We start from the raw sequence: 12,798 nt of genomic DNA, 5'->3' as shown, positions 1-12,798 counted from the left end.
TGACTTCCTAGTAAGGCTCTGGGAGACTTGCCAAATTCATAACTAAATTTCCTGGCAAAGAGAGGGAAAAGAAATGGAAGAAGTCTTAGATTTTATATTCTTAGGCTTAAAGATCATTGTAAATTTTGTCTGAAGCCAGGATCCTATAGAAGGAAAGCTATGGCATGTGGACAGCATATGAACAAGCAAAGACATCACCTTACTGACAAAGGTCCATGTAGTCAAAGCTATATTTTTCCAGCAGTAAAGTATGGCTGTGAGAGTCCCGCAAAAAGGAAAGCTGATTGCTGCATAATTGACTTTTCAAATTGTTCTGGAGAAGACTTTTGAAATCAAAATATACTTAAAGATACTAATTGAAGCTGAAGCTTAAAAATTTTTTTCCACATAACAAAAATTCAAGACTTATTAGAAAAGTCTTTGATATTAGGAAATATTGAAGGCAAAAGAAAAAGGGGATGGCTGAGGATGAGATAGCATCCTGGAAAAACTAATGTGAATTTGGATAGACTTCAAGAAATAGTGGAGGGGCCTGTTGTGTTATGGTTCATGAGGTCACAAAAAGTTGCACATGAACAAACACCTGCCCAAGAAGAACAGATCTGGATGAGCTAGATGGTACAGTGGATAAAACATTAAACTTGAAGTCTGAATTTGAATTCTATCTCAGTTGCTAATTGCGAATGTGGACAAATTACTAAACCTCTTTTGGTCTCAGTTTTCTTAACTGTAAAATAAGAATAATAATGCTATTTACCTCTTAGGTTGTTCAAAGAACAAATGAGAGCAGTAGTTGTAAAGAATTTCTTCCCAAACTTGGGGATCACTCTTCCACATATATAGAGAGAGTTCGTAAGTAGAAGGAAACAGACAGAAACAAAATATATGGATAGTAGATAGTATATTGGGAGTACTTGTGTCCTAGGTAATTCACAATTCTGAAAATTAAGAACTTTGATATTCTTTTTCTGAAGTCCACATGAAGTTCATAGAGAGACTTAGTGTTTGTGTCAGAATGGGTGAGTTTCTCTGATTCTCTGCTAGACTCATTCTTGGAAAAGCTATATGTTTCAGGACATGGTGTGTTTGATGAATATGTTGTATTTGACAGGTAGTTGGACACTGTATTAGCTACTTATAGGTACAGTTATGACCCAACAGGACTAGGCTGGTTGTTTAACTCCTGAGCACATTCTTTGCAGGGTGCAATATCTATGGGTTGGGTTAATCTGCAAGTATACCTGGGATCATTCTTTGATGGATAATTCTACTAGCCATTCCTTCTAGTTTTAAGATTATCTGGGTGTCATAATAATGCTTTTTTATTACTATGCTCTCTTAGAAAGAAAAGATACTCTGAGCCAACGTTTTGTAGAAACCTCTTCTTTTCTTCTTCTTCAAGACCTTAACTCTGAGGATTTTTTCTTTCCAGTCCAGAAGTGTAAGAGCTATAGCCTCTCTTGTTAGATCATTCTTTGTGGTTCAGAGCTTGTTTCTCTTGTTGAGGAATATCACTCTGGTTTATGGAAACTATATTGGTTACATTTCCCAGATTCAGGTTTGATTTTATTGAAATGAATGACTGGAGATAAAGGTAGCAAGTCACTTTGTGTACCTACATCAAATGTTTGTCTTTCCAAATTCACTTCAGCTATTTAAAACCTTAGGGCCTTTCCCAGATATAAAATATTTCCTTTAAACCTCAAAGAACTTTATTCCTATCATAAAAAAGGAGAAAGGGCCCATATGTGCAAAATATCTGTAGTAGCAGGAACTGGAAGTGGAGTAAATGACCATCAATTGGGGAATGGTTGAATAAGTTATGGTAAATGAATGTGATGGAATTCTATCATGCTATAAGAAATAATTAGTTGGCTGATTTCAGAAAAACCTGGAAAGACTTGCATGAACTATTTCTGAATGGAGTGATAAAAACCAGCATAACAGTATACACCAGTAACAGCAAGATTATGTGATGATCAAATGTGATGGCTTGACTCTTTTCAGCATTGCAGTGATGAAAATTCCAAAAGGCTTGGGATGAAAAATTCCACCTGTATCCAGAGAGAGAATTATGGAAATTGAATGAAGATTGAAGTATATTATTTCTACATTTAAAATTTGTTTCCTTCTTTATTTCTTGTGGTTTTTTCCTTTTGTTCTAATTTTTCTTTTACAATCTAATATGGAAATATGTTTAAAATGATTGCATATAATAACCTATATCAAAATGCTTGCTGTCTTGGGAGGGGGGAGATAAGGGAGGGAGGGAGAAAAGAAAAATTAGAACTTAAAATCTTATAAAAATTAATGTTGAAAGTTAGCTTTACTTGTAATTGGAAGAATGAAAGGATTATACCCTATCAGGTATTCATTCATTATCAGGAATAATTCAAGCTAGTGGAAATGTTTAGTCTGGAGAAGAAACTATGGGGAAACATAGTAGCTATCTAAGTATTTGAGGGTTATCAACCAGGATAGAGAATAGAATTGTTCTGTTTGGCCCTGGGGGCCAGAACAAGAAGTAATGTCTGTCTGTCTGTCTGTCTGTCTGTCTCTTTGTCTCTCTCTCTCACATACACACACACACACACACACACACACACACACACACACACACACACACAGACACACCCCTTTATGAGGAATTAAAAGCACCATTTTCAAGACTCAGTTAAATAACTAAAATAGATTTGATAAATGTACATTATTTTTAAAGCTTTTTATTTTCAAAACATATGCATAGTTTTCAGCATTCACCCATGCAAAACCTTGTGTTCCATTTTTTTCTGTCTCCCTTTCCCCCACCTCCTCCCCTAGATGGTAAGTAATCCAATATATATTAAACATGTGCAATTCTTCTGTACATATTTCCACAATTATCAGGCTGCACAAAAATCATATCAAAAAGGAAAAAAAAAGAGAAAGAAAATAAAATGCAAGCAAATAACAAAAAACTGAAAATACTATGCTATGATTCATTCTCAGTTCCCACAGTCCTTTCCCTGAGTGCAGATGGCTTTCTCCATCATAAGACTATTGGAACTGGCCTGAATCACCTCATTGTTGAAAAAATCTACCTCCATCAGAATTGATCATCATATAATCTTGTTTTTTCTATATATAATGCTCTCTTGTTCAAATCACTTCACTTAGCATCAGTTCATGTAAGTCTTTCCAGGCCTTTCTGAAGTCATTCTGCTGATCATTTCTTATAGAACAATAATATCCCATAACATTCATACACCATAAATTATTCAGCCATTCTCCCACTGATGGATATCCACTCAGATTCCAGTTCCTTGTCACTACAAACAGTGCTGCTACAAACTTTTTTGTATATGTGGATCTTTTCCCCTTTTTTAATGATCTCTTTGGGCTATAAGCCCAGTCAAAACACTGCTGGATCAAAGGGTATGCATAGCTTGATAGCCTTTGGACATAGTTCCATATTGCCCTCCAGAATGGTTGGATCAATTCACAACTTCAACAACAGTGTATTGATATCCTTATTTTCCCACATTTCCTCTAGCATTCAGCATTATTTTAAAAATGTATATTGAAGGCAATTTGAAGCAACCGAAGGATATGTCCAACAGTATTTGTCCTTCTGTTCTGTTAGTAGCAAGAAATAAAATACCCTTTCATGCAAATCTTCTATTTCAAATGTCAATAAATAAGAACCAACTTAGAACTTAACAGAGGGAAAATTATACATATAACCAAAATAATTTTCTTTGCATTCTTATAATACCTAACTATTGAAGTTCTTAGATTATCTCTTTTTACTTTCAAAATTGGAAACGTAAATTTTGAGTAAAAGTGGGATGAAGTCTTTCAATATTGGTGCTCAGTGAATATATAGTACTCTTTAACTAAAAAAAACTTCACTCATCTTTATTTATGAATAAAATAGTCTTTCATACAGTACCAAATCCCTAGGATCAAAGTAAAGCCATCTTTACTAAGAGTTCAAAAGAATTGACCTTTAATATTCTAATCACTTTATCCTCAGCTTTCTCTCAGTTAATCTCCTCTTCAGTTTCAATTTGTTTTTCCAAGTAGGGTGGGAAAACAGAGATTTATCTCAAGAGTTGTCAAATTTAGAAAGTTCCAATGGCTAAAAATTTAGAAAGTTCCAATGGTTGAAGTAGGCAGTCTGGGGCATTTAGAGATTGCTCAGTCATTACCAGTCATCTTCACTTTGGTCCTTCTACTGACTTTGATGACATTGGAAAAGAGAGTAGAATAGTTGTTGACTTCCTTTAAATCAAATTTATGTTTCAGTCAAAAAATATCACCCATACTAACTTTTATCATTTTTACCTGCCTTAAATTTCTGCGATAATAGGCAAAATGACAATACAGCAGTTGTGGATACACTTGGAGCTATAGTCATAGCCCTGCACATGGGTATCCCAGGCTAAATGAGCATCTTCTCAGTAGGCTGAAGTAGCAGTGAGCTTCAGTAGTCCTCTGTATGTCTGAGCAGTCTTTTGAACAACTGTACTGTTGACCTTTTGGCAGGATGAAGGGATTAGTAAAGGTGTCCTAAAATTTCTTTGCTTCACTCAATCCTGGCCTAATTGCCTGTTACCACAATGTGTGTGCTATCACTATGGTGAATCTAAGAAAAATATTATGAAATCCTGAAGACCTTTATCATCAATGTTAAAAGAGGACAATTTTGCAATTCTGGGTACTTTTAATGCCAGAGTAGGCACAGACATCAGATATAGCAAAGAGTCATTGGGAATAATGGAGCCAGAAACAGCAATTGTTATTTACCATTGAAGACTTGCACATCTCATGACCTTCTCATCACCAGCCCTGCCTTCTGGATACTTACATGCAATAAAATTTTGTGGATGCACTCACTGTCATTTTATGTCATTGTAAAAGGAAGAGACAGGCAGGATGTGAGAGTAATAAAGGTGCCAAGTGGTACAAAATGCTGAGCCATTCATAGACTTATCCTCTCCAAGCTAAACATTCTCATTCAACAAAAGCTGAGGCCCCAAGGCAAGATATCTACCAGGAGGCTTAATGTCAAAAGATTAAAGTGCTTCTCTGAATATAAACAGTTAACTTGAGGAAAGCTGAGCCAACATATGTTTAGCAACAATGAAGCATAAAAGGAGTGGGCAATCTGGCCTCTGACATTTACTAGCTATGTGACTCTGGGCAAGTCATTTAATCCTGATTGCCTTCAAAAGAAAAAGAGTGTGCAGCTTTCAGAGATTTGGTGGGCCATACCATCTTTACTCATCTAGGTCAGAATACATGCAAACATCAAGATTGGTTTGATGAAAAATTTGGAAAGATTCAGAAGCTGCTAAACAAAAAGTGAGAACTCCACAGGGTTTACCAGCAGGATAGTTCATCCATCTCTAAAGTAGCAGCTTTTAATTCAGTCAAAAGTAAAGTTCAAGTGAAGCTTAGAGAGAGACTCAAGAATCTCAGTAAGAAGGTGGATAAAATTGTTTTATGTTACTAGGAATCCAATAGGCTTTTATGATTCCCAGAAGGCTATTTATGCGTCAAACTATCTCAAATACACAGTTCTGATGGAGCCACATTGATTAGTAATGAGGACATGATCCTGGAGAGAATGCTTCCATAGAGTTCTCAATAGAATGTCATTAATCAATGTTGAAGTCATTGACCTCAGGTGAGATCAATCCCTGTCTCACAGAACTTCTAGCTGAAGAAAAAAAAATTTGAATGCTATTAGGCTCCTCTCCTGTGGCAATATGCCTGGTGCTTATTCTTTTGTTTTTAACTTATAAAATTTATTTTATTTTTACTTTATGAAATAAAATAAGCATTTCCATAACAGAATAATAAAAATATATTTCATATGATACTTGCAAATCTATTCTATACAAATTATTCTTATTATATTATATATTATTATAATTATATTATTTTATATATTATATATAATATTCTTAAATTTATCCTGCAAATTTCTTTTTCTTCTGGCTATAATTAGACATAAATATGTATATATGTGTGTGTGAGACCATCACCTTAGCACCCCGGATACCTTAGAATTAGCAAGAGTCAAGATAAACAAAAATCTTTATTCTTGGTCTTTAGCAGTAGAAGTGAAGGGGATGGACTCAGGATCTCCATGATCTCACCTCTTCATCTCCTGCCCAGAGTCAGTCTGGCTAGTCTCATTGCATTTCCTAGTCCCTCCCACAATTCTCTGTATACACCAAACGATTGGGCCAGCACAGAATAGTGGGAAGGGCCATTTTCCAAGCATATTCTTATAGATTATTGTCCAATCGGTAATTAGCCTCAAGTGTTCGATTGTCCGACTTCAGTGCATTGACTTGCATTCAGCCCTTTACATGTGTGTACATGTGTGTACATATATATGTGTATTCAGACTCACATATACACACATAAGTAAATATACATTTAAAGGTATATATGTATGTGTACATTTATTTTATATATCTATTTTTCATTTTTTTTCTCTGGAAGCAGATAGAATCTCCTTTTATAGGCCCTTTGCATTTATGTATAAATATGGATATATTTATAGTGGTATTTGTATTTATAAGTCAAAATGACTTAGACACTCAAAGATGTTCTTAAAATTATATTGCTATTACTATATACAATGTTCTCTCTTGGTTCTGCTCACTTTGCTCTTTATTATTTTGTGCAAGTCTGTTCATGTTCTGCTAAAATCAATGAGCTCATCATTTCTTATGGCACAGTAATATTCAATTATGATTACATAGCATGACTTATTGAGACTTATAGGGTAGAGGTCCATTGTTCATATAAAAGTTGACTGAGATTGTCTGGGTTTTATGGCAAGAAGAGGCAATCCTCCAGGAGTTAAAGGATGCCTCCTTTGTCCATCTCTATAAAGGAAAAGGAAACATTTCCTGTGACAATCACAGAGGGCTTTCTCAGTTAGTCATTACTGGTAAGATTCTTGCTAGAGTCCTTTTTAATAGTCTGATTTTTTTACCTGGAAGATGGTCATCTACCCAAAAGCCAGTGTGGCTTTAGAAATTGTCAGCATGATATTTGCTGCTTGAGAACTTTAAGCAAAATGCCAAGAGTAGAACAGAGGTCTGTAATACATCTTCAGTCTAACCAAGCTCTTTGAAGCTGCCACTTGTGGAGAACTATGGCAAAATATGGGTGCCAGGATTCATCAGTATTATATATCAGTTTCATAATGACATGCTTGCATGAATTCTGGACATCATTATTGTATGACTATGAAATTTGGACAATATACCACCATCATGCCAAGAAATGGAATCACTTCCATTTGAATTATCTTAGTAAGATTCTGAAGATCACCTGACAGAAGAGACACAGGACTCTGAGGTCCTGTCGTGAGCTGAATTGTCAAGCAGTCAAACTCTACTATAGAGAACACAACTATGATGGGCTGGGTGTATTGTTCAAATGTCAACTATATCTTTGCCTAAAAGACTATTTTATAGAGAACTCAGAAAAGACAAGCAATCACATGAAGTTCAGAAGAAGTGAAGTTATATAAAGACATTTTCAAGGTCTCTCTGAAGAACTTTGGAATTGATTATTAGAAATGGGAGACACTGATCCAGGACCAGCATGGCAAGCCCACCACAAAGATGTGTTCTCTGAGCAAGGTAGAATTACAGTAGCTCAAAAGAAAATGAGATGTGTAAATATAGACATGTCTACTCCAAATGATCATATGAACTATTTGTGCTCAACTTGTGATAAAGCCTTTCAAGCTCCTTTGGTTTAATCAGCCAGTCAGACAACTGTAGCTTGACCCTAATATAAAATCATTTTGGTTTTCTTTGAGAATAAAGGACAACAATCAACCATACTAAGTGGGATAGTGAGTCAGTTAGGTAAATATAAAAGGATCATCTTGATTCAACAAAGACCCAGTTAAGTTTGTATAACATAAAATAGTAATGGATTCAGTCATTATGATTTAAAATTTCTCCAACTTCATTAAATGGAAGCATGAGAGTAGAAGTGTAGTTGCAAATGGTGGGAGTAATCCAGGAATTTGTCTTATCAAGGTATATTGTTGATTGAATGAGGGGGGAAGGTATTTGAGAAAAAGAGGACAGAGTAGAGTTGAACTGGTTCCCTAAAAGGTAAAGCTAGGGGAGTGAAGAAACTATAGACACTGTAGAATCCCTTGACTCTTCAGTTCTCTCCTAGTCCATTTCCTCTGCACTAGCCAGTTTTCCCTTCTCCCCATTTTGACTTCTTGGTGAATCAATTCAACTATACATTATTCTCTCTTCTTGAATTCTTAGTCTCTTCATCATATCATCAATTACGCTCAGTAATTAGCCTTGGATCATTCCCACTATTTTTTGCCTTCACTTTTACACATATGCTTCTGGACAAAAGTGGAAAAAATCATGCAACTGTTCTGTCTGAGTCCACTACAAATTTATACTACACTGAATTGGGCCTTCATTGTTCTAGGCAATCTTATTATATACAGTAGTTCTTTTAAACCTTGTCATAACTATTCAAACTTTCTATAGCTTTTTCTCTTTCCACCATCTTAGCTGAAAAGCTTGCCTCATATTTAATGAAAAAATGTGGCCATTCACTGAGTTTTCTCTTCTCTTCTCTTTGTCATCTCCTATGACTCAGATGCCTTTTTCCTTCATCTTATTCTTTACCACTGTTTCACACAATAAAGTGACTATTCTTTACTAAGGATAACCCCTCTAAGTTGCTCAAGCAATTCTCACACCATCTTGTCTCCTCCAACAGATTATCCTTCTTTTCACTGATACTCTTTCAATTATTTATTTTCAATCTCTTAATTCCTTGCAATATGGCTTTTCATTGAGTCATTTCCATCTAAACTGCTCTTTCTAAGGTTACTAATGATTTCTTAATTGTAAAATCTAATGGCCTTTTCTTAATCCTCATTCTCTTTTATCTTCATGCAGCTTTTGACATTATTGATCATCCTCTCCTCCTAGATAATCCTTTTTTTTTTCTTTGTTCTTAAGATATCACTCTCTCCTGGTTCTCTTCCTACTTATCTGCCTTTTCTTTGTTTGTCTCCTTTGCTTGATCCTCTTCTAGATCATGCTTTTAATCATATATGTCAACCAGGTTTCTTTTCTGGACTTTCTTCTCTTTTTCATCTATATCTTTTACTTGGTGATCTCATCAGCTCTTATAGATTTAATTGCCATATTTATGCTGATGATTCTCAACTCTATCTACCCTATGCTAAACTCTTGCAGCCTCCAATCTAGTAAATCACTCTGCTTTTCAGACATTTGGAAATATCTAGTAGGTATCTTGAAATAAAAATCTCTAAAATGGAACTTATTGTGAACTGATTCATTCTGAAGAACAATTTGGAACTATGCCTAAAGGGCTATAAAGCCGTGAATACCTTTTGAACTAGCAATACCACTACTAGTTCTGTATACTAAAAGAGATAAAAAGCAAAAAAAGGAAAAGGACCTATATATGCAAAAATATTTATAACAAGTTTTTTTTTCTAGTAGCAAAGAATTGGAAATTGAGGGGATGCCTATCAAATGGAGAAGAGCTGAACAAATTATGGCATATGATTATAATCCTATTGTGCTATAAAAGTGCTGAACAGCATGCTCTCAGAAAAACCTGGAAAGACTTACTTAAGCTGATGCAAAGTGAAATATACTGTGTACAAAATAACAGCAATATTGTAAGATGATCAGCTTGAATGACTTTGCTATTCTCAGCAATACAATAATCCTAAACAACTCTGAAGGATTTAATAATGAAAAATGCTATCTATCACCAGAGAAACTGGTGATAGTGATGGTGTATGAATAGATTGGTGCATGTTTTTTTTTTTCTATTATTTTATTTTTTCTTGAGTTTTTTTTCTTTTTCTTTTTGCTCTATGTTTTCTTTCACAATATGACCACACATATATAATTTATATAAAATTGCTTGCCTTGGTATAAGGAAGGAGGAAAAGAATATTAAAAACATTTTACTGGGGAAAACTAAATTAATAAATATTAAATAGATTTACATTTTAAGTAAATTAATAAATATATTCAAAAAATTAGAACTCATTTTATTTCCTCTTTAAAATCTTACCTTCTAACTTAACTGTTATTATATAGGATAAAGCCATCCTCTCAGTCCTTCTATGCATAAAATCTGTATCATTTGGACTTCTTACTATTTTCACTGTCTTCCTCTTTCCTCCTCACCCCATGTCCAATTTCCTGGCAAGGTCTATTGATTTCATTTTTGCAACATCTCTGGAGTAGTCTTCCTTTTTTCCTTTGACATTGCAATGACTATTTCATTATTTTATTTCTCATTACTTTATTCCTGGACTATTGCAATAGCCTGCTGGTGGTTTTGCGTACCTCAGGCAATCTCTCTACTCTAATCATTCATTCAGCCCACCAAAATGGTTTTCCTAAAGCACAGGTCTGACATCACTCCTCTATTCAATAAAGTTTAATGGCTCCACATTCCCTCTAAAATCAAATACAAAATTCTCTGTTTGGCATTCACATACTGGCTCATTCCTACTTTTCTAGGTCTCTTATGCCTTACTTTCTGACATTATTTTATCCGGTGGCCTGGGTTTTCATTAATGAAACTCCATATCTTAACTCTAGACATTTTTTCTCCTAGCCAATCTCCAGGCCTGGAATATTCTCCATAATCACCTCTGTCTACTGACCTTTCTGTGTTCTTTAAGTGACAACTGAAAGCTTGTATTTTACTGGAAGCTTTTTTTGTCCCGTTAATTTTAGTGCCTTCTCTCTGTTAATTATTTTTTATTTATATTTTACACACACACACACACACACACACACACACACACACACACACACACACACACACACACCCAGAGTGATACAGAGATAGAGAGAAAGAGACACAGAGAACTAGGTTTCCATGAGAGCCAGAGATGAAAAGAGTGGAAAAGAAGATTTATGATAAAACTAAGTGTGCTGTTCCTATGGAGCAAATAATAGAAAGAGTAGCTTTAAACGGTAACATTCAAAGGACTGGTTTGAGAGAAATGGGGATAAGAGAGTTGAGAGTGGAAACTTCCTCATCCCCTAGTTTTATTAGTAAACTTTCCCCCCCTGTCTTTTAAAAAAAATAATCACCACAAATCAGCAATTTTTTGTTTCACCCTCTGAGATTCACTCATCTTTGATTTCTTCTCCCATTCCCCCTTCCTTTGTAGCTCTCTTTCCCTCACCTGTCCTAGATCTCATCCCACACTGCTGCCTTGTCTCTTCTCTCAACACCCACTCTTCAGTGAATCTTATTTCTTTTCTTAAAGCATCTCTCTTTCTTATCTTTTTATCTCTGAAAAATTTACCTCACTGCAATTATCTCAGTCCTTTAAAACAGATCATTCCTGAATCCATTTCTTAGTTCCATGACAATGTACTCTCCAAATTGGAACTCTGGCTCCCATTATTGTTTTCCTATTGATCGGTGAAAGTTCATTATATGTATCCTTTCTTGTCTTTGCCTCTCAGAATCTTTATCTTCCTGTACATATTCACTCAAACATCAACTTTTCCATATAGTCTTTGTTAATTCTTTCAGTTGTTATTGCTTATTGGAATAAGCAAGTCTCTAGAGCACTTTGATCTCTCTCTCTCTCTCATGAACTCCATTCCATACCAGATATTAATTACACATATATCTAGCTTGTGTCACATCCTTCCCCCATCTCACCAGCCATTCCCACAATAGAAAGTCAGCTTTATTAAAATGATTGGCACATAGTAGGTAGTTAACAAATATTTGTTCAATTGAAAGAGAATTCAAAGAATATTGGATTAGGATTCCTAAGACATAGGTTTGAATCTGGATTCTACTCCATCTCCTTGAACAAGACACAATTTCTCTGTATTTCAATTTTTTTTCTCAGTTCCTTAAACTATCACATGAGAAGAATAGCTCTTCTACTGCTCTCATAAGATTATTGTGTGTGTGTGTGTTTGTGTATGTATTTTAAAAACTGTTAAATGCTGTGCAAGTAAAAGGGGCTGTCATACATACAAGAAATATCCCAGTAAAGAACATAGCTTTCCTTCTCTTCCTTCAGGATTTCCATTTGGGAATTATAGGTCCTGGTCTCATCATTTTGCTCTCAACCTCTGCTTTCCAGGTTTTCAGTCTTTGTTGAAACAAACACTTGCACATACCTATTTACATGCACATGTATACACAGTCTGATATGCACACACATGTACATAACACAAATGCTCACACATGTCCATACACACATGCAAGAAACAGATTTCATTCCTTTGTCCAGAGCTTGGATTCAATGTCTGGAAAGAGCTAGGGCCTCTTTATCTGATTTGGCTATTCCATGCAGCACACTGCTCTAAGTGCTGGGTCAAGAAGCTTCAAGCAGAATGGGAAGGACTTTTTGGTTATATAGATGTAATGGTGAATGCCCAGACATTCTCTGATGGGTTCCAATACATCATGTGGAAGCTTTCAAGATCTATTTCCAGCTAAGTGGGATTCAGGACCTTTCAAATGGAGCTGGCAAAGGACACCCTAATTGGCTGCTGAGCTAGAAAAACTAATTACTCATCATATGTACCAAAGGAGGTATTGAGCACCTGATTTTTCCCTCCTTCCTTCCTTCCTTCCTTCCTTCCTTCCTTCCTTCCTTCCTTCCTTCCTTCCTTCCTTCCTTCCTTCCTTCCTTCCTTCCTTCCTTCCTTCCTTCCTTCCTTCCTTCCTTCCTTCCTTCCTTCCTTCCTTCCAATTTAGTAGTAT

At 35.4% G+C, this 12,798-nt stretch overlaps 1 long non-coding RNA gene across 1 annotated transcript in view; it reads right to left on the bottom strand.

Annotated features, from left to right (window-relative positions):
- Positions 1-461: 461 nt before the first annotated feature.
- The window catches only part of LOC141553307 (uncharacterized), a 276,064-nt gene continuing 263,727 nt past the window's right edge, over positions 462-12,798 (bottom strand). The window contains exon 4 of the long non-coding RNA XR_012485390.1: positions 462-2,054. This is a non-coding gene — a long non-coding RNA (uncharacterized LOC141553307). The remainder of the gene's footprint in view (positions 2,055-12,798) is intronic.

The sequence above is a fragment of the Sminthopsis crassicaudata genome, chromosome 1, assembly GCF_048593235.1.
Source record: "Sminthopsis crassicaudata isolate SCR6 chromosome 1, ASM4859323v1, whole genome shotgun sequence".
NCBI classification, from domain to species: Eukaryota; Metazoa; Chordata; class Mammalia; order Dasyuromorphia; family Dasyuridae; genus Sminthopsis; species Sminthopsis crassicaudata.
Note: the sequence above shows the minus strand (reverse complement) of the source record. Positions and strands in the feature narration are given on the sequence as shown.